This window comes from Macrobrachium nipponense, chromosome 30 (genome assembly GCF_015104395.2).
Source record: "Macrobrachium nipponense isolate FS-2020 chromosome 30, ASM1510439v2, whole genome shotgun sequence".
NCBI classification, from domain to species: domain Eukaryota; kingdom Metazoa; phylum Arthropoda; class Malacostraca; order Decapoda; family Palaemonidae; genus Macrobrachium; species Macrobrachium nipponense.
Genome location: NC_087218.1, coordinates 8,404,304 through 8,426,803, shown reverse-complemented (window position 1 = coordinate 8,426,803; position 22,500 = coordinate 8,404,304). Strand labels below are relative to the sequence as shown.

At 36.2% G+C, this 22,500-nt stretch overlaps 1 protein-coding gene across 5 annotated transcripts in view; it reads left to right on the top strand.

The window, feature by feature from the left end:
- The window catches only part of LOC135202253 (uncharacterized), a 1,045,919-nt gene that overhangs the window by 239,543 nt on the left and 783,876 nt on the right, over nucleotides 1-22,500 (top strand). For all 5 annotated transcript variants that reach the window (XM_064231542.1, XM_064231547.1, XM_064231544.1 and 2 more), the window contains one exon: nucleotides 6,761-6,846. The gene's annotated coding sequence lies outside the window, so the exon portion shown is untranslated. The remainder of the gene's footprint in view (nucleotides 1-6,760; nucleotides 6,847-22,500) is intronic.

Sequence of the window (22,500 nt, the reverse complement as noted above, 5' to 3'; positions counted from 1 at the left end):
GGGTTTTTATAATTCTGGTCGTGCAAAGGTTAAAGCAAACAGTCTTGGAGTTATCAAAGGTGTATTTTTCTGTGCGATGATATGTGCGTAGCATATGCAGTTACTTGCATGTGTTTATAATATACGTATATATATATATATATATATATATATATATAATATATATATATATATATATTTATATATATGTATGTATATTGTATGTATGCTATATATATCCTTAAATGCACGTTGGAAGGGTAAGTGAAACTGAAACAGGGACTTGGAACAAGTATATATATATATATATATATATATATATATATATATATATATATATCTATATATACTATATATATATATATATATATATATATATATCAGTTAAACTCATCTTTATGCGTTAATGCATTCATACATTTGAATCTTTCCATTCTAAAAAGAAAGCGTCTAATTCATATCTTCAAATTGAAGGATAAACACCACAAAATGCTATCAGGTACGAAATATCAATGTGGAGAACAAGATAATAATAATTGCAAAGATTTGGTAAGGCTATTTGAAGTGATATATGACAGCGCAAAAAGAAAAATGTCCCCCATAAATCATTTTTGATTAAAGACTTTGATATATACGAAACCAGGTGAGACACATTCGTCACGAGATGTGGTCAGTGCTAATCACCGGCTGATGAGAAAGTGGTCACACCTCATTATGCCGGGCCCCAATTTCGGGGACACCTTTTTCTATTGCAGGTCAATTTCGAGACGGAGGTTTTCTTTACAGGTCCAATTTCGAGAACGATTTATGTTCATTAGGGGTCAAGATACCCTGTTTCTGTTGAGAGAAAACTGTGTCGTGGCGCTTTTTTCTATTGCGGGTTCATTTTATGTATATGTAACTTTCTTTTGAGTGGCAATTTCAAGAAAGCGTTTTTTTATATTGAAATTGAAATCCAAGATAGCGCTTTGTATTGAACGCCCTTTTCAAGACAGATGTCGTATTGAGAATTAGTTTCGAGAGAATATATGTTTCATTGAAGGTCAGTGATTTTTGAGAGACATTTTTCGAATGGGGTTAATTCAGGGGTCGCACTTATTTTTATATATTTTTTTTTTTATTTATTTTACTTTATTTTCACTGTCATTACTATGGTTCCGGTATTCGAGACAACTTACCCATTGATGGTCACAGCTTTTTTTTTCTTTTTCCTTTTTTTATACAATAGGTCAGTCACGAGATAGGTCAGGTTAGATTGATAATGATGGTTCAGTTTCTAGATATATTTTACTGAGGGACAGTTTCAAACAGCTTATTGAGGCTCATTTTTGAGAGTTTTTTTTTCCATTAGGAGTCAATTTTGACCTTAATTTTACCATATACTTTATTTCATTACATAACTGTTCTCTTGAGTTTCAAAATAACTTTTGTTGGGTATTTATTTCGTCATATATTTTTATATCCAGGCTTAATATTGAGACAGGTTTTTTGTCAAGAGTCAATTAAAGTTTTTTTTAAGTGAGAGTCAATTTCAAGACAGCATTTTTCTTCTATTAAGAGCCACTTGCATCGTAAGTGTAAGGGCAACATCAGAATCATATTGTGGTAATGGTCTATCATGGCTTACCCTGTCGAAGGCCACGATCAACACTTTTTCCAAGTGAGTACCAAATTCTAGATTATATGTTTTCGAAATCTTCGCAATACTTTTTTGGAGCGTTAAATAGCCAGTCTATATCATTGAGGCTGTTTTTGCTTTTGATTGGCCTATGATTTTGAATTGCAACCTGCGGGGGGGGGGCGATTGAGCAGAGTATACAGACTTTAGGCAAATTTTGGAAACCTTTTGTTCCCACTTCTCCATAAATGCTATAACCTTATACTATTTAAGAGGCGGGACTGTCTCCTTTCTAGGGTTACTTCTTACCTTTTCCCTTCATTCGTTTCATTCTTCATTGTATTCTTGTGTTTGAGCCTGAAATATGAAAGTGAAGTGCGTGGAGAAAAGGAGAGACGCAACAACTGTCATGGAAGATCATAAGTATTAGGAAACATGGATGGAGAGGGTCGAATTTGCTATTCATATGTGTGTTCTATTAAGACATAGTTTGGCAGTTTTGCTATTCATATGTGTGTTGTGTTAACTCTCTTAAGACATAGCTTTGCAGTTCAGTGTTCTACTGACATGGATTTTTAATCTATACTGAGGTTGTAAAATGATTTTCCCTCCTTTCCTACTTATTTCAACAGTTCCTGCTGCAGTTCATACACACAAAAATATAGTGACATGAAATATTATTTTATACCTTTTTCTAGTTTTTTATTACTTTGCTTTTACACTGTAAGAAGAAAGTATCTTAACATTATTATTATTGGTATACCTCTCGTGTCAAAAATGACTTTAATATTGCTATTGCATCATACTTATGTCAAATTCATCAAATTGCTGTGCATTTTCTTGTTCGCTCGATATGAAATGATTGCTGTTAACCAGTAGTCTCCATACCGTAGACTGCCTATGTTACCCACTGAAAATAGATATATATGAGTACATTCTATGCTTTTTTTGTAATATTATTATTATTGTTGTTGTTGTTGTAATAATTTCTTTATCACTTCCTGTAATAGTATCAAAAGCAACACTCTTCAAAGATGAGAGTAAGATAAGACCCTTTCCTTGTGTATTAAGTCTTGGTATATTGTTAGATATATACATTTGAAATCCCTAAACTTCACGAGGACAGCATTCCTCAATGTCAGAGGGAAAGAAACAGGGTAAGGATTTTATGCAGCCTTTATTTCACGTTCGTGCTGCATTTTTAGGAGACCATTCTAGCTTGTTATGGTTATTCTGTCCATCTTCCCCGTAAGGGATAGAACCGCTGTGTATCTAGTATCTCTTCGATCTTTTAATTTTGCTGTTCAACTTCTCTAACTTTAACTTCTTAGTGTAAATGTGGGTTTATTCCCAGTTCTTCAACTTTTTAGTGTAAATGTGGGTTTATTCCCAGTTCTTCCTTTAGATCCTTGTACATTATCTAATTTATTTTTTGGATCTGCCTATCTTGCTGTCCAACCTCTTCGCCTCTCTCTTTCCACCATCTTAAGCACTGAATGGCCGAAAAAATTCCAGAATGATTGATCTGACAGCCTAAATATAATAAAATCAATCAGTTCTGCCTATCTCTTCCTCATGAGGGATGGTCGTTTAATCCTATGTGTTGAGCACTAACGTCATTAGTATCACTGTCGTTAGTAATATAACTGATATTAATGATGACTTACGTAGTTTTTTTTATTTACATAGATTTTTGGCATTATGCCAAGCACTGGGGCAACTAAGGCCATTCAGCGCTGAAACGGACATTTGACAGTAAAACGTTTCAAAGGTGTAACAGGAGGAAAACCTCAAAACAATTGTTAGGAGAGGGTGGACACTAAGATGGTAGAAAGAGAATATGAACGGAGGTACAGTAAAAGGAATGAAAGGCGTTGCAGGTAGGGGCCTTGGGGACGCTGCAAAGAACCTTAAGTAATGCCTACGGTGCACCGAATGTGGTGCACTGACGGCACTACCCATCCCTACGGGGATGACATCCTTAGTAGTATTATTTTGTTTGATTTTATAATACGACAAAAGAGAGGTTTCTGGAACAGCAGTATGTAAAAGTCCTCTGGGTGTGAGAGGGCCAAAATTTGCCGAATCATCCGGTAGCAGGGAAGAGTGAATTATGCCACGCGTAACCAGGACTGCTTGGTAACATCCCAAGCAAGTGAAAATGAGAGCGGAGACCGAACGCTCGTCGCTCGGCTGAAGGGAACCAGTTCCCATTTTGAGTGACATTCTCCCACGGTTTTGTTGGTATAATCTCCAAAGTTATTTCATTTTTTGTTTTTCTATTTTTTTACATTGGTTAGTGGTATATTTATAGATTATTTATCGTGCATTATTTTTTCCATTTTATCTACTTCAATTTCATTACTGACAGGGCGAAATAAATATTATTTTTTTTTTATCTCTAGCGTTATTTTTTCTTTAACATTGGTTAGTAGTATATTTATAGATTGTTTATCGTGCATTGTTTTTTCCATTTTATTTACTTTAATTTTGTTACTAACAGGACGAGGTAAATACTCTTTTTTGTGTTATCATATTCTTGCAAATTGTATCTTTATAGATTTATTTATTTATTTTTTAGTATTTCGACTAGAAGTCAGAAGAGATTATAGTGTATATTTTCATAGTTTTTTTAATAATAATAATAAACGTAATAGACAGCCTAGTCTGTACTGATAATCCATGCTTACATACGAGAACATGCATACATATGAAAAAGCAAGAATGCATGCCATGCCATTACTTTTTTTTTTCCTTTCTTTTACGTAAAAGTAAAAAAATAGGATAACCTAATATCCTTACTCTGCCCGGGCCCGTAGAACACTAAACAATGAAAATTAATAGGAATGAAAAGGGGAGCTCTCCTGAAATCGCCTCCGTTTGGTTCCCGAGTCCAGAGACCTCTTACTTACACACGGGAAAAACGAAGCAAAAAGAGAGCTCCGAAGCTCTGACGTTGAGGGGAAAGAAGCCGTCAGCAAACAGTGCAACAAGAGCATCGCTTAGTGCGCTGCAAGAGAGCCGGAATCTCCCTTACATAATGCAACCAATTGCCATCGAATTTATAGTATCCCCAGCTGAGTAATTCAAATGAAGTGATCATGATGAGTGGCATTAATCTTTGCATATATTAGCGCTGGAGGTATCTTCTATACAAGCTCTTTTGCGATATTCAATATCTCACTTTATATAATAAGAAAAAAAATTGATGTAAAAATAACTGCTGTATATTATTTCGCGTCCTTCTTCGTAAAGAGTAATGAATTTCCCCCTTTTCTCATTTATCAGCTTCTCTCTCTCTCTCTCTCTCTCTCTCTCTCTCTCTCTCTCTCTCTCTCTTTACCCCTTTCCTTTTCCCTCCCCTCAGAGCTCCACCTTGGCTGATTGGGCTCCTGCTGCCTGCCTTTCCCCCTTCTCTCTTCCCCTTACCCCCTACAATCCTCCTTTCTCTTCCCTCTCGTATCGGCGCTCCTCCCTTCCACACACGCACACGCACACACATACACAAACACACTCACAAACACACACACACACATGTCTCTCCTAAACCCTTTGGCTGATCGATCATCAAAATGTTTTGCCCCGACCATCTCTCTCTCTCTCTCTCTCTCTCTCTCTCTCTCTCTCTCTCTCACGTCATTTACTCCCTCCCTTCTTCTCCCCCACTCCTCTTTCCCCCCCCTCCCCCTTCACGTCATTTATTCCCTCCCCTTCTCCCCTGGACTAATAGAACCACCCATCTCCCTTTTTAAATCCACGACTCTCCTTCAGCCTGGGAGAGGAGGAGGAGGAGGAGGAGGAAGGGAAAAAACGAGAGGGAGAAGAAATAATAATAATGAAATCTTGCTCTCTCTCTCTCTCTCTTCCGTCATTACAGCGCTAAAGCAGGATGCAAGAACACATACTATAGGGCTCACCGGCCGAGCGAGCCTCTTAACAACAAACACTTGTGTCGTCGTATAATGCGAGGTTTAGAGAGAGAAATGAGGACGGTATTTGTCGAATTCTAAACAAGTGTCGATTATTCTTTTTGCTATTGTTCGATTATTCTGCTTTTTTGTTGTTGTTTATGAACGAGTGAGAGAGGGGGGAGGGGGGATTACCTCTCTTCCTGCATCGCTTGCTTTTTTTATCATACTTGCAAGCAGAGCAGGTATCCAAATGTGGGTTTTTTTTTCTATTTGGTAATCATCCTCACTATACGAAAAATGTATTGGAGAAAAACTTGAAATGAAAGAGAGAGAGAGAGAGAGAATTACCTCTCTTCTTGCATTGCTTGCTTTTATTTTTTTTATCATGCTTGCGGGCAGCTGTTCAAATGTTTTTTTTATATTTTGGTAATCATCCTCATTATACAAAAGAAAAAGTACTGACAGGAAAACTTGAAGGAGGAGAGAGAGAGAGAGCAGAGGACGGGCGGGGCAGAGGAGAGAGGAGAGAGAGCGAGAGAAGCTGAGAAGAGAGAGAGAGAGAGAAGAGAGAGAGAGAGAGAGAGAGAGAGAGGATTACCTCTCTTCCTTGCAATGCTTGCTTTTATTTTTTTTATCATTCTTGCGAGCAGCTGTCCAATTGTGTTTTTTTTTTATTTGGTAATCATCCTCACTATACGAAAATAAAATTTTGACAGAAAAACTTCATTTTCTTTTAACTCTTTCGTCCCAATGAAAATTATTAAAACCCCGTGAGTTACATGCTCTCAAAAAACCGATATATTGATGTGGTCAAAATTTAAGTTGTGGGGTGATTCTATGTCAAGCATTGTTAAGAAGAACATATCTTTTTGGTCAGTTTATTTTTTATAATTAAATAAATCAGTCAGTCACCTCAAAAATGAGCGGTTCTCAGATAACTGAGTCAATACAGAGGTTGAATGATAAGTAGGATTTTGTATGCAAGAGACGGTGCTTAACCTGACGTTTTCTGATGACCGTAGGTATTGTACCACTAGCTTATTATTTTGAATTAATTAAAATCTCGTAGTCTGTCATCCCAACTTTTGCAATAGCTCTCATCTCTGAAATCTTTGGCCAAGATGACACTTAGAGGTTATTGAAAGATTGGTGATCTTGAGATTTGATAACCTACAGTAATTCTGTCATAATCTAGCCAATTGAATAAGAGAAATCTTCCGGCATTATATAGCAACATTTTTGTTCTTTCCAGGTTCTTGAAATTTGTTATGAATGGCGACAGAAACAGCTTCACATAAATTATGGAGGAAGCAGATGTGGCATCATCAGCTACAAGAGGTCAGTGCTTGAGGTTAACATTAAGTATGATAACAATCGTAACTTGGCAACTGATTTTTTCATAGCATTGTATTTTAAGAACCTTCATCTTTCGACTATTCCGTAGGAATGTAACGATCTTCATCTTTCGACTATTCCGTAGGAATGTAACGATCGCTAAGTAATTGGATATTACCAGGCGAATCCTAAAAGGGTCTTGATTTTGTTGATATTTATAAAAATAGTTGACTGAAAGCGATGGTACAGATGCGAAGCATTTTTATCCCAAAGCCAGAATCATTAATCACCAGGTAACTGTAGAATATTATCAGTTAAGTCAAAATCTACCGTAATGATATGCTTAGAATTGCTATGCTGAAATATTACTCAGTGGGCAAAATTCTCGTGAAGTCTTTTAAAATATATTTGTGACATAATGCACGCTGCTTTATCAATATACAAAAATGCGTTACGTTTAAGGATTCCAGTTCTGTGCGACAGAAGAAATGTTAGTTAGGCTTTTACCTTACGAAGGGAGCTTACACAGATAATAAAGCGTAAATAAGGTGGAATATGGTGAAAAAATAAGTAAGATTCATTTAAATAAAGGAATAGAAATAACGTCCAACACCCTGTACATTTCTAACGTAACCTATGTTCCTTCAGTTTTCGATAGCCCGGTCCAAATAACTACCCTTATAAAATGTATGAACGTAACTTCGAACACAGCTATTCATCATGTCATTCGTACATTACTCCAATAGTGCGTCAATCTACTGTGTAATACTTCAATCATGTACTTACTCACCGGAATGTTCAATGCTAAAAATGTATGTTACCTGCTCCACTTATACATACCTTTTAGACATGAGACTGTTACATATCTTACTACTTGTCAATGGTTTCACTTACAGCTGCAGTACAGTAAAAGACGTGTCCTTTATTACAATAATTGATTGATTGATTCACGTGACTGTCGTCAAATTTCTGTAGTCGTCGATACTGTTACAATATTTCCGTGACTTGAAATAGGAAATGACTGAAGAAGTAGAGAGCTTTGCATGTTATATATACGTATGAATATATATATATATATTATATATACATATATATATATATATATATATATATATATGAGACCCAACGAGTGTGGACGCTTTTATAAGAAATCATCTTAACATGTGTTTATATTTGGCCATCATAGCCACGGGGTTTACGACTCTATTCCATAAGGGGGTAGTACCGTCAGTGCACCTCACGCAGTGCACTGTAGGCATTACTCAAGGTTCTTTGCTACGTCCCTTCGACTCCCAGTTTCAACCCTTTTCATTCCTTTTTACTGTACCTCCGTCCGTATTCTCTCTCTTCCAACTTACTTTATTCCTTTCCTAACCTTTTATTCTCAATTTTCCTTTCAGCGCTAAGTGACCTCTTAGGTCCCAGCGCTTGGTCTGTGACGTAAATTTTATATTCCAGTTTCAATATACGACTCTAGATCATAATGCTGAATCAATGATACATCATTTTGATTTAAGAATCACTAACAACTACTATCCTTTTACCTCCGAGCTCCGGACTTCCCACCCTGCTTCTGTTTTCCCCAATTCATACCCTTTCATCTTGCTTCCTTCTCTCGGCTTAAGATCCAGACCTTTTCTTCCCCCCTCATTCTACGAGCCTTTCTTACATATGGTCTTTGTGTTGACATAGGTCCTTTCCCCTCTCTCTCTGTTCTTCAGGCCTCAACTAAATAAGGCCTTAGGATTTCCTTATTATTACCTTTCTCCCTCTCTGCCTCCTTTATTCCTCCTCTATGGTCTAGATAAGGACTTTTGATCATCCCTTCATTTAATTTCAACTTTCCGTAGGACTTTCTCTTTTCCTCTTTTCCAGGCCTGGGCAAGATAAGGGTTAATGGGTTAGTAATTTGGGGCTGGACTAGTTACGTGGTTTGGATTGCTGTATAGTCTTGCTTTATTTTCTTTAGGTCATGGTCCTGATGAGAGTTTACTTCTTTTTTTTTCAGTCCTGGACTAGATAATGGTTTTAGATTGCCAAGTTTTGTTTTTCTTTCTTTTTTTCTATCGTGGACAAAATGAGCGTTTTGGATTGCTGTAATCTCTCTCTTTTTGCTTTTTCTGGTGTCCTCGAGTCTGGGCTATGTAAGGGCATGGGTTACCATTCCAATAATTTATGTATTATAATATCAGTTTTTTCTGACACTCGCTTCGATTCAAATAAGTTCAATGAGCCCCCATAAATCATTGGTTTCATAAAGTCGATGAAATACTCTTACACCATAGAGAGATTTGTTTATCTTTTATCATTAATTATGTCGGTAACTTTGAAAATGAAATGAACAATTATTTTTCTCATTGTTTTATCCATGTATTATTAATTCCAACAGCCACATTGTAACTTCGGTACCAAAAAGGTAATCGGTACTTTGAAAGAAAGGTAACAAACTGTTATGATTTCATGGAACTCGTTGCGTAGAAAAACATCATAAGTGTAGCGAATAATATCTGACATAAAAAATGTGATGAAAGATGAAAGACTGTAAAAGAAATAGTAAAAAAAAAAAAAAAAAAAAAAAAAAGTAGATATTCCCCTGGTACGTTGCTATAAACAGCTGACCCGTCTAACTTTAATTTAAAGTTTGATTAGTTTGATAACCTTTAACCAATATACGCATAATATTTTTGTGTATATATTTTTTTTTTTTTTTGCATTATTCGTATTGGTAACATGATTTACACTTTTTTTTTTTTTTTTTGGTACATCAGAAATGTTCATCATATTGTAAGGCAGCTTGCTATTGTTGTTTTGTACGAATATTTTCACCGCTAAACACAAAAACACGTCTAAAAAACAAAAACAACAACACGGAAAATAATAGAAATGCAGCTTTAACTGATATCTTTTCGTCCCTTTTCGGTCATTATTATTACCACATCAATCCTGTCATAAAGATTGGCATTTGCGTCATTATTCTTTGTAGATTTTTCGTACTGTCATGCAAAGCCTATTTCTAAGGAAGGGATAATTTACCTGAAAGTTTGAAGAATATTTATTTTAGCTGAATAAAAGTACTACTCATTCAAAGTTATATTGATCTCAAATAAAAACAAGGCTAAGAAATATAATCCCTATGTATATCTTTGGGTCAGTTTACATAAAACCCTTTATATAAAGAGTAGGTGTTCCTCTTAAACAGCTAGACAGGTTTATATAGCAACTTCACATACCATGAACGCAAAAATTCGATTCAGGCGTTTTATTTTCGCGTCCTGCAGTGTCACCAAGAGCAAGTCATTGAAACGCAAATTGGCAGAAATAGTCTTAGGGTGACAGTTACCAGATACGTGCATGTGATGGGCACAACGGCCATTTGAATTCTCTGATTCCCAATATTTCAAAAGAGACCGACGGTAAGAGCTATCACAACTGCAGCTCGCTTAATTGGAAACGGCCTTGAGATCAAGTGACTGTCAGATAGTTCGAAATAATGTTTTTTGCTTGTAAGATAGGATCTTTCCTAGGTAAAGACCACCAAGGGTTTGTATCCACCTCTGTGGCGTGCTTAGTATAGGCCCGTTGAGAAGGACTAAAAACATAAAAGACTACATATTATAAAGATGATGACCCCTAAGAAATAGATAGCAGTCCTAGATACTACAACGAAAGAATAAAATCATGTATTTTTGAAACTTAGCTTATTGTAAATTCCAGTTAAGTATTTGTTCCACTTTCTTTGTCTATTTTGTCGTCTGAAGTCCCGCACTTATTATGTTATACGCTGGGCAGTGTCTGTATGACCAGTGTGCTCAAGCTTTGAGTTGATAAATAACCTCTTGAGTTGTAGCTTTTTAGGGTTGCAGGTCTGAGACCACTTATATGTGGATACATTCACGCTCAATTCCTTTAAGACTTCGTGTTCTAGTGATTTATTTATCTGATCCTTTTCTTTGATAGATTATTTCATTCTCCAGTAGACTTCAGGATTTTATTCTGTGGATGCTTGTAATACAAGTTTATCGCAAAGCTCAAAGTAATGCTTTGGGAATTCGTTCCTGTATACCCTCTCTCCCGAAACTTATCACTAATTGCATTTAAGAGATCCAGCTGTAGCAAGATTTCGGAAAAAGTATGCTGTAAAAAAAAAAAAAAAAAAAAAAAACCATGAAGCATGTAACAGAATTTGAACTCATATCTAGAGAAGACTTAATTGTCAGTTACCGACAAAACTCTGGTTTCCGACGTCTCAGGGTCGTGTGTCTTGGAAAGCCACAAGCCTTTGGCGTTACAAAGGAACTTCCACGCCCATTATCTATGAAAAAAGGTGCTTCTGTTAATTAATTGATCGTACATTTAGTATCCCAGTCTAGCGCCGCGATTATGATCTTGTCACGTTTCCTAATTAGATACTGTAGGATCGATATGAGACTCGGGTTATTGGTACTGATTATTGATACGAATTTTTCTTGCACTGGATAGTCAGGCATTTTCAGTTCATGGAATTCTGTTTAGATTCTTAGATAAGCATAGATTTCCAGGCATAAGAGCTACAGTGGCTGAAGACAACTAATTAGAGCTAAACTCTCTTGTGTAATGGTCTTAAAAAAAACCTTTGGAGCATTTGTTTGTTTGTTGATTAAGTCTGCATCTGCAATTAATAAAGTGTTTCTGGGAAATGTTGAAGAGAATATTGCGACTTGGTTGTCTGTTTTATAACGTTATGTTATCTGATATGAGTAATAACTGCAGATCGCACTTAATCATTATATATATATATGTGTGTGTGTGTGTATATGTGTATATATATACACACGTATATGTGTGTGTGTATGTATGGTTGTGTTTGTGTGTGTTTGTCCCATCTCTACTGATCATATGTGTTTTATGCAATTATACTTACTTGTCTGTGTGTCAATCTGAGTTCATCTTGTATCCTCATTTAGCTTCTATGAATCTTTTTAGGCCTGGCTGTCTGTCAACCTGAGTTCATCTTGTTCTTTCATTGTTGCTCTACAGATCTCATTATTCTTCCATCTGCTCCTGAGATTTTACCTTGATTATTCATTTTTGGTTTTAAAAAAATCTCCCTCCTTATTTATCCGAGAATACTTTAATCATCCATTTTTTTTTTCTATATCAGTCAAACATCGATGTCTGCCTGTCCAATTCTGTCTTCTTTGTCCATATTTACTCTGGGCATCTCCCCGCCTGTCTTTTCTTCCCTTCCTTCCGCCTGTCCGCTTGGCGTAACCGTTGTCCTCTTGGACAGAGGACAATTTCTTTGTATTTAAGATTCTAAAACCTTTGTCCTTTGACGGAGATTAAATTTGTGCGAGAAAGGAAAAGGTCTAATTGGGGGTAAGAGCTGTGCAAATTTTTGTCACCGTTTGTTATTCATTAAGTCTTGGTGCGTTGGTCTCACTTTGATGGTTTTGGGCCAGCTCTTCCTGGAGGTTTCGAAAATATTTGAGAGAGAGAGAGAGAGAGAGAGAGCAGAGAGAGAGAGAGAGAGCGAGAGAGAGAGAGAGAGAGAGAGAGAGAGAGAGAGAGAGAGAGAGAGAGAGAGAATCGTCTCTAATGACCATCTTTAATCCGTTTTGATTTTTATGATGATTGTTTCAATCTTTTCTTTGCCTTTTTATTCGTCTGAGATGAAAACAAAATGGTTTGGTGGTGTTCAGTATGTTTGGCCAATGGACATACGAGCAGCAATTATATATATATGCATTCAATTATTCCTTTATCACTCATTCTTTCTGTTACTGCAAAGACGAAAAAGAAAATTTTCAAAAAAATGTAGTCGAGTTACCCAGATTGCAACTCGTCTTCGCGCAGTTCCAGGGACGCAAAAATGAAAAAAAAAAAAATAATAATAATAAGAGACCAGACAATCTAGTCAAAATCCCCCCCTTGCCAGATTATCATATTGAGTGCCAACAAGTTGGCAACATTGAAGCCTACCATTTTTCCAGCATGGCGGCCAACTCCTCTCCCCCCTGCCCACCCACCATCACCCCCGTCAACCAATCCTTCCTCCCATTTCCCCTCACTCTGGTCCCCCGCCTTCCTACCGGCATCACCCCTCCCACCCTACTTATATAAGGGCTCCTACGCCCCACGCCACGTCAGGACCCCCTTCCGAAGATAGGCCGTGCGGTGGAGTGCACGACACAAGTTGCCAGTTTATGTAAATAAAGGCCTGGAAAGGGGGACGAAAGAAAAGATGGCACTAATTACGTTTCGGGTCTGTTAATCTATTGATTTTATAGGAGAGATTGTCATGGCTTTGTCTCTGCTTTTTTCTCTTATTCTTCGCATACCAGAAATGGGCAGTAAACTTGGGAATCGTTTGCATTAGCAATAGCTTTTATTGGGAGCGACCAAAAGAACAAAAACTGTCAATCGGATGATGGAAAGTCTCTGCTGAGAATACTCTTCTTTTTTTTTTTGGCATTTATGTATATCGCGGATAACTAATAGTAGTGCATATATCGTAGTAGTTCATTTTCAACTTGAGGTTTTGATTGTAATCATTCGTCCCCCCTTATAATTAACTTCCGAAAGGAATTTCCCATATTTTAAGGTGTTATTAATGGCATGGACATTAAGACCCTCTCTTTCCCTGGGCCCCTTGATTACGAAATCCTAACCACATAAAAAAAAAGATCCTCAGATAACTTGAGAGCTTGGTCGGAGGGGGCGAAGGTAAAGGGGCTGTTCCACTGGTTGTCCACTGGAGGGGGAGGTGTGTTACATAGTTAGGAATGTAGGGACGTTCTTGATACAATAACTGTTGAGTAGTCTCAAACCTTTTTATCATATTTGTAATTTAGTATGAGTTTTTCTAATTACAATTTTATATACGATTTTGAGTCAGTTTAAGTTGCATGTGTTTGTTGAGTGAGATAATTTGTATATTCCCTTTTACTTGAAAATCATATTAATAAATAAAGAACTTTAGACTTCGATGGTATTGTTCAGTCAATAATGTTTAATAACATAGTTAAGCTCATGAATGGCCAGAAGAATCATGAAGTAAAATAGTCATGCTGAAACAGAAGAGAGTATTTACAATTTTTTTTATTTCTAGTCTTTCTGTCTTTCCTCTTCCTTTGCTATTTAGTTTCATACTCTAAATTTCTGAAAACCACTTCAGGAACTTTGATATGATTTTTTTTAAATTTTATTACGATTCCTATTTTCCTTTGGAAAAAGATGCCATTAAATGCTACAATAAAGGCAACTAGTTTTTTTTTATCCAACAAGGGTACTATCATAAACTATAAGAAAGAATGGCATTTTGAGCCTTTATTAAGAACCTACTGAGAAGAAGACTATTTTGAACAAACAAAAAAATTACTGTTACATACTACCAATGATACAGTTTTCAGATACCAAGAAAGACAGTTTTATAATAACAGAAAAAGGGTGTTGTGTTGAGTCATCAACATTTATACCATTATAAACTGCCGAGAAGGATACTGTTGAGATCACTCAAGACAGATGCTGTTTCCAGGGTACCAGAAGATACTTCTTCGGTTAAGATCAAGTCTGCAAAAAATCTCTTGATTCTTTGACCACTGGATGGTCGAATTTTCCCCTGAAGATGTGAAGGTTCCATTACACATTACTCACCAAAATCTAGTTCCAGAGATTTAAGGTTGAAGTTTGATATCTTATTTTCCCCTTGTCTTTGCGTACTTCCTCACTCACCTTGGAAGGATGATTTCTATTCTCTCCGTTGCTTCTTCTTGCTGAAATGACGTCATTATTACAGACAAGTCAACGTTGTTTACAAGTAGTTATGAAGCTTGAAATCTGGGCCACATTATTCCAGCCTCCAGAGGGATAACTTTTATACAGTCCCTGTGGGTCCTTCATAGGTAATGAAGGGATATTTTTATACAGATTTAAAACCATATCTCACCTTTTCCACTGAAATAATATCATTAATGCTAATTCGTAGAGACGGTGTAGTTTTTCAGATTAACAGCAAAATTCGAATTTCCTATATATTATGTACATGTAAAGTATAGCCTTTCGTAGAGCTTAATATTTGTTTTTATTTTGAGCCCAGATAGATTTTATTTCTGTTTTTTTTTCAGTCAAAAATAACTCAAACTATATTAGAAGTGACAAAAAAAAAATAAAATTCATTTCGTCTTCCCTCCCTCTTCCCTCAAGCTCATCCAGTACATCCTCCTGAAAGTAAAAAAAAAAAAATCAAAGATTTACGAGTAACATCTTAGGGTTTATGTCTCATTAAAACTACGGGAGGCAAAAACTTCCCCTGATTTTTCTAAACAGCTTTTTGTCGCGGATTAACTTTCTCGCTTCTGGAAGCTTCAAGACGTCGTGGTTTCCCGGCAGGAAGAGTTAGAGTCTGCCTTTTTTTTTATCCAGGTTTCAAGATTATTATTATTATTTACGCTTCATTCGTTAATTATCAGTGCGAATGAAGTATGTGGTGTTGAAATAAATAATTCTCCTTGACCTAGTCTTCGTAATGGCGCCACCTGGCCCATGTTTTATTACCAATAGTTGCTGCTCGCCTTTCTCTTGCTTGTCTCATTGTAATTTATAAATTATTTATTCTACTCACTATTATTTTATCTGTTTATTTACCGTCTTATTCCTCTTGCGTTTCTCGCTGCGTCTGCCTCTTCATTACCCGTCACCAAATACAAGATGTTTACCACAATAAACGATACCAAGTCTTCCTTTAATAGCACTGTCATTAGTCTAAAAAATGAGATGAATGACAAACGAAAGAATCACCTGAATACGAATAAAATTTTTCACCTTTTCCCTCTTGGTTTTCTGCACATTTTTCTAAATAAAGGAAATTTCTTTGGGGATAGCGGGCTGTGTTCACCTTCATGGTATACCTTGCAGTATTACTGCAATAGAGAAAAGTGGTTTTGCTTCCTCTGAAAGGAAAGTGGTTAGTGCATCTTCAAAACATTTAGTCTGAACCCGACTGTTCTCTAAGGGCTGAGTCTCTCACTCTTCTTCCTCCCTTTCTCTCGTTTCCTCCGGGTTACCGTCTCGTTGGTCTCTGCTGCATTAAAAATAATTATTCGTTTTCTACTCATCGTAAAAGCTCAATTCTCTCTCTCTCTTCTCTCTCTCTCTCTCTCTCTCTCTCTCTCTCTCTCTCTCACTTCCTTTCAGTTCTTGGCACTATCTTGGGGGGTTAAATGAAGTCACTTTCACAGTCAAGAACTCTGTCATTGATCCCGCAGAGGAGCTAAACGTCTTCAGGCCTGATCCCTGAACACCTTTATGCCTATTGACCTAAACCTTTAATGTGTATACCTGGTGGTTAGTTGACTGTGGTAGGGCACAACCAGAGTAGGGCTAGATTTGGGACTGGCAGCTACTTACATTTTCAAGATATTTCAAGTTGTATAGAAAATTATGTTATTTTATATTATTCAAAGTGGATGATTTGTGTGAGCCTTCTTTACCAATACAAGTTCTCTTCTGCGTAAAAGTGGTCATTTCCAAGCGTATTCACCCAGTAATCTTGTATTTTATGCTAAAAGGATTAATGTCCATCGGGTTTTCTTTAAATCACATTTCCTATCGCCCAGCGACCTACAGCGAAAACCACATGTACAAAACTTTTTGGGTATTAAATTCTGAGTAAATTTAGAATCAGTCAGTCCACTAGGATTTTCCAACCTTTTTGACATTTACCATAGCTTGAACTAATCTTATGGGCAAGAACCATTCTAGTAAAACAACATACGTAGCTTGTAAATTATTACACGCTACTGACCTATGATAGTTGCACGTATTGACATAAAGATTAATAAAGAAGATTCTCTCCAAGGTAAGATGAATTCATTGCAAAATGTAGTTGTAGTTTTCTCTCAGAAATTTTGATGAATTATTAATGATATCATTTTGATATCGCACAATAGTAGAATTGGAAATTACCTTACGACCTTGTCACAAATAAAATAAATAGATAAATAAAACCCAATGGGCTTCAGAACCCAAAATAGGGAACCATTTTACGTTTTTCGTTGCGGCAAAATCTGATATAGAAACTGAAGTCACCTTATTAATTAACCATTAGGAACCCTCAGCCCCAAACGGTAAAGAGAAGGATGGGGTGTAAGGGAGGGGCGGGGTTGAAGCCTTACGAACCCCTTTTCAGACCCGCATTTCTCTCTTTATTATAAAAAATAAAAATCGTTTGCACTTTCAGCACTTTATTTATTAAAAAAAATATAATTATATTTTTTCAATATTTTCATTTACATTATACTTCGTTCACATCAGCCCACTTGACCCTGAAAGGTAATGAGTTAAGAAAAAAGTTGAGTTCTTGGTGAGGTGTTTCATATTTACAGTATACAGCTGGTACCACTTTCTCATCTGGCCACGGGCACACGTTTGTGATCACGACGTCTCGCTGTGTATACAGAGAGCGCGCCCGCGCGCGCGCCTGTGCATAATGCTACCCGGAGTTAATATACATTTTTAATCTTCGAAGGGGGAATTCTTGAAGAAATCTTTTGTGCAAATATTCACATTCGTGTTCATCTTGTAACCAGTGGGAACAGTTGAGGTGTTTTTTGGTTACTGAGAAGTCACAGAGTATGTGTGTATGTTTATATATATATATATATATATATATATATATATATATATATATATATATAGATATATATATATATATATATATACATGTAGGTTTGTATATGTATGTGATATATATACATACATTTATACATATACATACCAGCATGCATATATATATATATATATATATATATATATATATATATATATATATATATATATGCATGCTGGTATGTATATGTATAAATGTATGTATATGTATAAATGTATATATACACATACATATATACATATACGAACCTACATATATATATATATATATATATATATATATATATATATATATATACATATATACACATATATATGTGTGTGTACGTGTGTGTGCGTGTGTGTACGTGTGTGTGCATGTGTGTCTTTCAACACATTGCAAAGCAAGGAACTGTATAAAGATGAAAAATTCCATGTGATATGTTCATTCTATAAAGACTCTCTTCATCGGTAATTATACAATGTATACGGAAAGGTACATAACTACATGTATACAGAAAACTACCTAAGTGCATGCGTGCGTGTATACTTCTTCTCTCCTCGTGTAGGCCTCAGAGAGACAAAAAAAAAGAAAAAGTGGCAAAATCTAATGAGCCCGACTTGAAGTGTCTAATTACGAAAGCTTGATGTGACGGAGGAAAGGTAGAACGAGAAAAAAAAACTTCTCGCCGAAGTTTTTAGCGGAGAGAGAGAGAGAGAGAGAGAAGAGAGAAGAGAGAGAGAGACGAGAAAGGAGAGAGAGAAAAAAGGATATTATTTGGTCTGCATAAACAAGTACAAACTTCATCTAGGTACCCGGTGCAAGTTGAAGCATTAAGACAGCAAAAAAAAGTTATAATTACTCCGCCTCGAGAAATCCTTGACGGATGATGGAGAGAAAGAAAAAAAAAAAGAAATATAGGAGATAGCTTCTTATTATCATTATATCACTATTAATGTGTTTGCTTTTCCAGCCCCGGTATATATATTGCGGCCGATGCTTTGAAAAATAAAAAAAGCCAGTGGTAAGAATCTCTCAAGCATTCCGAGATTCGGAATCGTGTCTCTCTCTCTCTCTCTCTCCCGGAATTCTCTCGCCCGTCTAGCTTGGTGGAGAGGATATGTATATAAAGATGATGATTAGTGTCAGTACCGAATAAAAATGACTATTCGTGTTTGATCAAGCATTAACTAGAAGCGGAGGGCCTTCGGGGTTGGCTGAGTTCAAGTACGACCTCATAAGCCACAAGCACCAGAAGGCCAGACGTGCTACCTGTTTTTATTTATTTTTATTTTTTATTTTTCATTCATTTATTTTTATTTATTAATTTTTTTTATCTGAAATGGAATTATGCTCTCATAGCTTTTTTTATGCGCACAACGTAGCAAGTCTTTTGCTTTTCTCTGTGTATTGGGTATGATACCTCTTTTCGCTTATTTTTGATAAATTTTATTTATAGGGGTTCTATGAACATTTGAAGTTTGGTGTGTACGCCGTTGTACAGTTATTTCTTTTAATTTCCTTTATTTCTGTGGCGTTGATGAAGCGGAATTAGACTTTCGTATATAATTTCCTGTTTTTCTGATGCATTGTTGAGGGAATTACCTTTTTTTTACCTGCAATTGGGAAATGACTAAACAGTGAAATTAATAGGCGCCTTCAGCGCCTTATAACTCGAAGGGCCCCCTCCCAGATTCCACCAGCGAACCATTCCTAGGTCTCTCTCTCTCTCTCTCTCTCTCTCTCTCTCTCTCTCTCTCTCTCTCTCTCTCTCTCTCAGGCACAGCCTCCCTGCTACTCCCTAGCTCCATCTTCATAATTCTGATGCTTATCTTGGCCTTCCCGCTCGTCTAGAGCATTGATGTAACAGCCTGTATTAGAGTCCTTTCAAGCTGCCGTATCCTTTATAGTATTTAAATAAACCTTTATTTTATAGCGAAAAATCACTTAGAAGTTGTTTTTGTTTCTTTATGTGGTCAGTTTACAGATGGAGATTACTGACTACCAACATTCAGGAACATCTGAACCATAAATCGCAAGATACGGTTATATGAAGTGTAGACTGAAAATTGAAGCGAAGTGCACAATGAAAAATATTTTTCTATACTGACAATGAAAAATAAGAGTTGGAAATGAGCGAATGTATGATAATAGGCAGAGAAGGGAGGAGAGATAACGATAAAATCATCAAAAATTAAGATGACAAATTTTAGATCCCAAATAAACAAGGAAAACCCCAAAGGAAAACTAGTGATAATAAAAATGAAGACGACGAGTAAGAAAATTTTGATATCAATGGAGAAAGCAAGAAAATGAGAGAAAATGGATTAAATATTAGGAAAAGAAACAACACAAGCGAATACGGAAAGCAAGTGAAAGATAAAATAAAGACACTAAAAATAATGAGAAAAGTAAGATATACAAAAGAAAAAAGTAGAAATAAAAAGAGATGGCAAGTAAAGAGAGGAGACAAAAAAAAGAAGATAAAAAAAGTAAAAACAACGAAGTAAAAGCATAATAATCAAAACATACCTTGTACGATTCTGCAGAAATTGAAAAAGCATTATCATAATTGAGGAACGCCGAATGCCTACTTCGACGGTTGCCAATTGGCCAGTTAAAGTTGTTTCCCTTATTCAGTGATTTTCATTTTTTAAACTTTTTTTTAGCGATGACATCCTAATGTACTCCTACTGTATCGCATGAATATAAATGTAAATATTAATATATTAGTGTGGATACCCTGGTAATAATTATATGAAGATTTCTGCAATTTTTTTTCCACAATAATGTTCATTAAGATGACGTAGCCAAGACGAAATACACGACAATCTTCCGGCACCCCTAGGCACTTGTCTGTGGCACCCCAGGATGCCACGGCACCCAGTTTGAGTATCACTGCCCTAATCAATAGGGCTACAGAGATTAAATTAATTTTGCATACACGGCAAATAAGTGTGTATGCTCTGAAGATGGGCAATTGACTTCTCGCGTGATGACGCAAAGGGAGAGCGACAGAACGACGTTTAGTTTGCCAATATTCCAAAATCCATGAAGTCTTCTGGCTGGCTCCATTCATTATTTAAGAGTTATTTGTTAATCGGTGGTTGCTGAAGTCTTGGTCTCGTTATTCTATTTCTAATTTTGTTCTTTATTTTTTTTTTCAATGGCTAGACATTTGCTGCTCTTTGATGCAACGGAGTATTTTATGTCTTTTGGCTGAATCGATTTTTCTTGTTTTTCTTGTGATTTTTATCGTAACAATATTGCTTTTCTAATGAACACAACACTCTTTTCAATGTTTGTCTAATTTTTTTCAGCTTTATTCCATCACATTTTTAAAATATTTTGTTTGATTTTTTTTTCTTAATAACTTGACACACCATGATTACGAAAGCTTATTTATTAGTTCGCTTTCGATCGATGTATCCTAGGCTTCACGTTGGCTCAAAATTTAATTTTTCAATTCTGTCTTAAGAGTTCCATTTACAGGCACTGATTTGTTAGTTGTGACCTCATTAGCATATCATATGAAACGTGATATAATTCGACGTGGGATATATTTTTTAACATGGTATTTATGAGAGATTTGGATATTAATGAATATGATTTTTATCTATCATAAACGTCAACTCGTGGATTGGTATAAAAAAAGTAAATTCAGGATCTATATATAAATATGCACTTGTACCTTATTCATATGTATGCATAATTATGTATACTATGTATGTAAGTAATTGAATAAGTACAATCTCATATATATACTTATATACGGACTCTAACGAATATTTTTCAGGAGCAAATAAAAACATGTGTACCCACAAGCACTTGCACGCACTTTTGCATGCATGTGCTTACGTACAAATACGTATGCACATGTTTTTTTAATTTATAGATACGCACCTGTACTCCCGCTTGCAAGTAATCTGTGTGTATGATGAACGTGTATAGAGATGGCTGTATACTACAAATGTATGCAGTAGTATTTTGTAAGGACTCATATTTATACGATGTAACTAAGGCAGGAGCAATTTTACACACCGCTCGTAGGGAGATCCAAAATTTAGAGATATTTTCACTTACAATTATTCTATCTATATACCCGTCCAAGTCCCCTATACACGTGTGTGTATGTACGTGCGCACGTATCGCTGGCCAAGCCTTTTTTATTTAGCAGACTTCACATGCACTCCTATCTTCAAATTCTCGGGGCTAGAGTCTGATTAGTCACGCTATCTGCAGGTCCCTGGCGGTGCTTTATGCTTATCCAGAATGAAATAAACTAATGCACCAGACCCGGCCAGAGGTAATCCTTTCGTCAGAGATTAAATCGTGAAGAATTCTAATGAGTATCGTCGCTGCAGAAGGAAGGGAAGGAGGAAGGAAGGCAGACGAGGAATTCTGAAAAGAAGATGGAGAGAGGCAAAGAGGGTGTCAAGGTAGATACAGTCACGAAGGAAGGAAAATGGGAAGTGAAACGAAGACTAGAAATATACAGGTAATGAGGGTAGAAAGAAGGAAGGAAGACGAGGAATTCTGAAAAGAAGATGGAGAGAGGCAAAGAGGGTGTTGAGGTAGATACAGTCACGAAGGAAGGAAAATGGGAAATGAAACGAAGACTGGAAATATACAGGTAATGAGGGTAGAAAGGAGGAAGGATGGAAGGAAGACGAGGGAATCTGAAAAGAAGATGGAGAGAGGCAGGGTGTCAACGTAGAAACGTCACGAAGGAAGGAAAATGGGAAATGAAACGAAGACTGGACATATAGAGGTAATGAAAGTAAAAACAACGGAGAAGAAAGAGAATTGCTTAAATAAGATGAAGACTGGAAGTAAAGAGAGGCTAAATGTGAAAAATTATATAGAAGAGACAATTTGAGAATAAAATTTACCTTGGTTAAGTCTTACAGGAATAAATGTTGGGGGAGTGAAGGGAAAAAAATAATCGAAGAAGGAATGAAAACAAGAAAAGACGACGGAATGCGAAAGTAGAGGGAATACGGTTAGAAACAGTGAAGGAACTTGAGGTA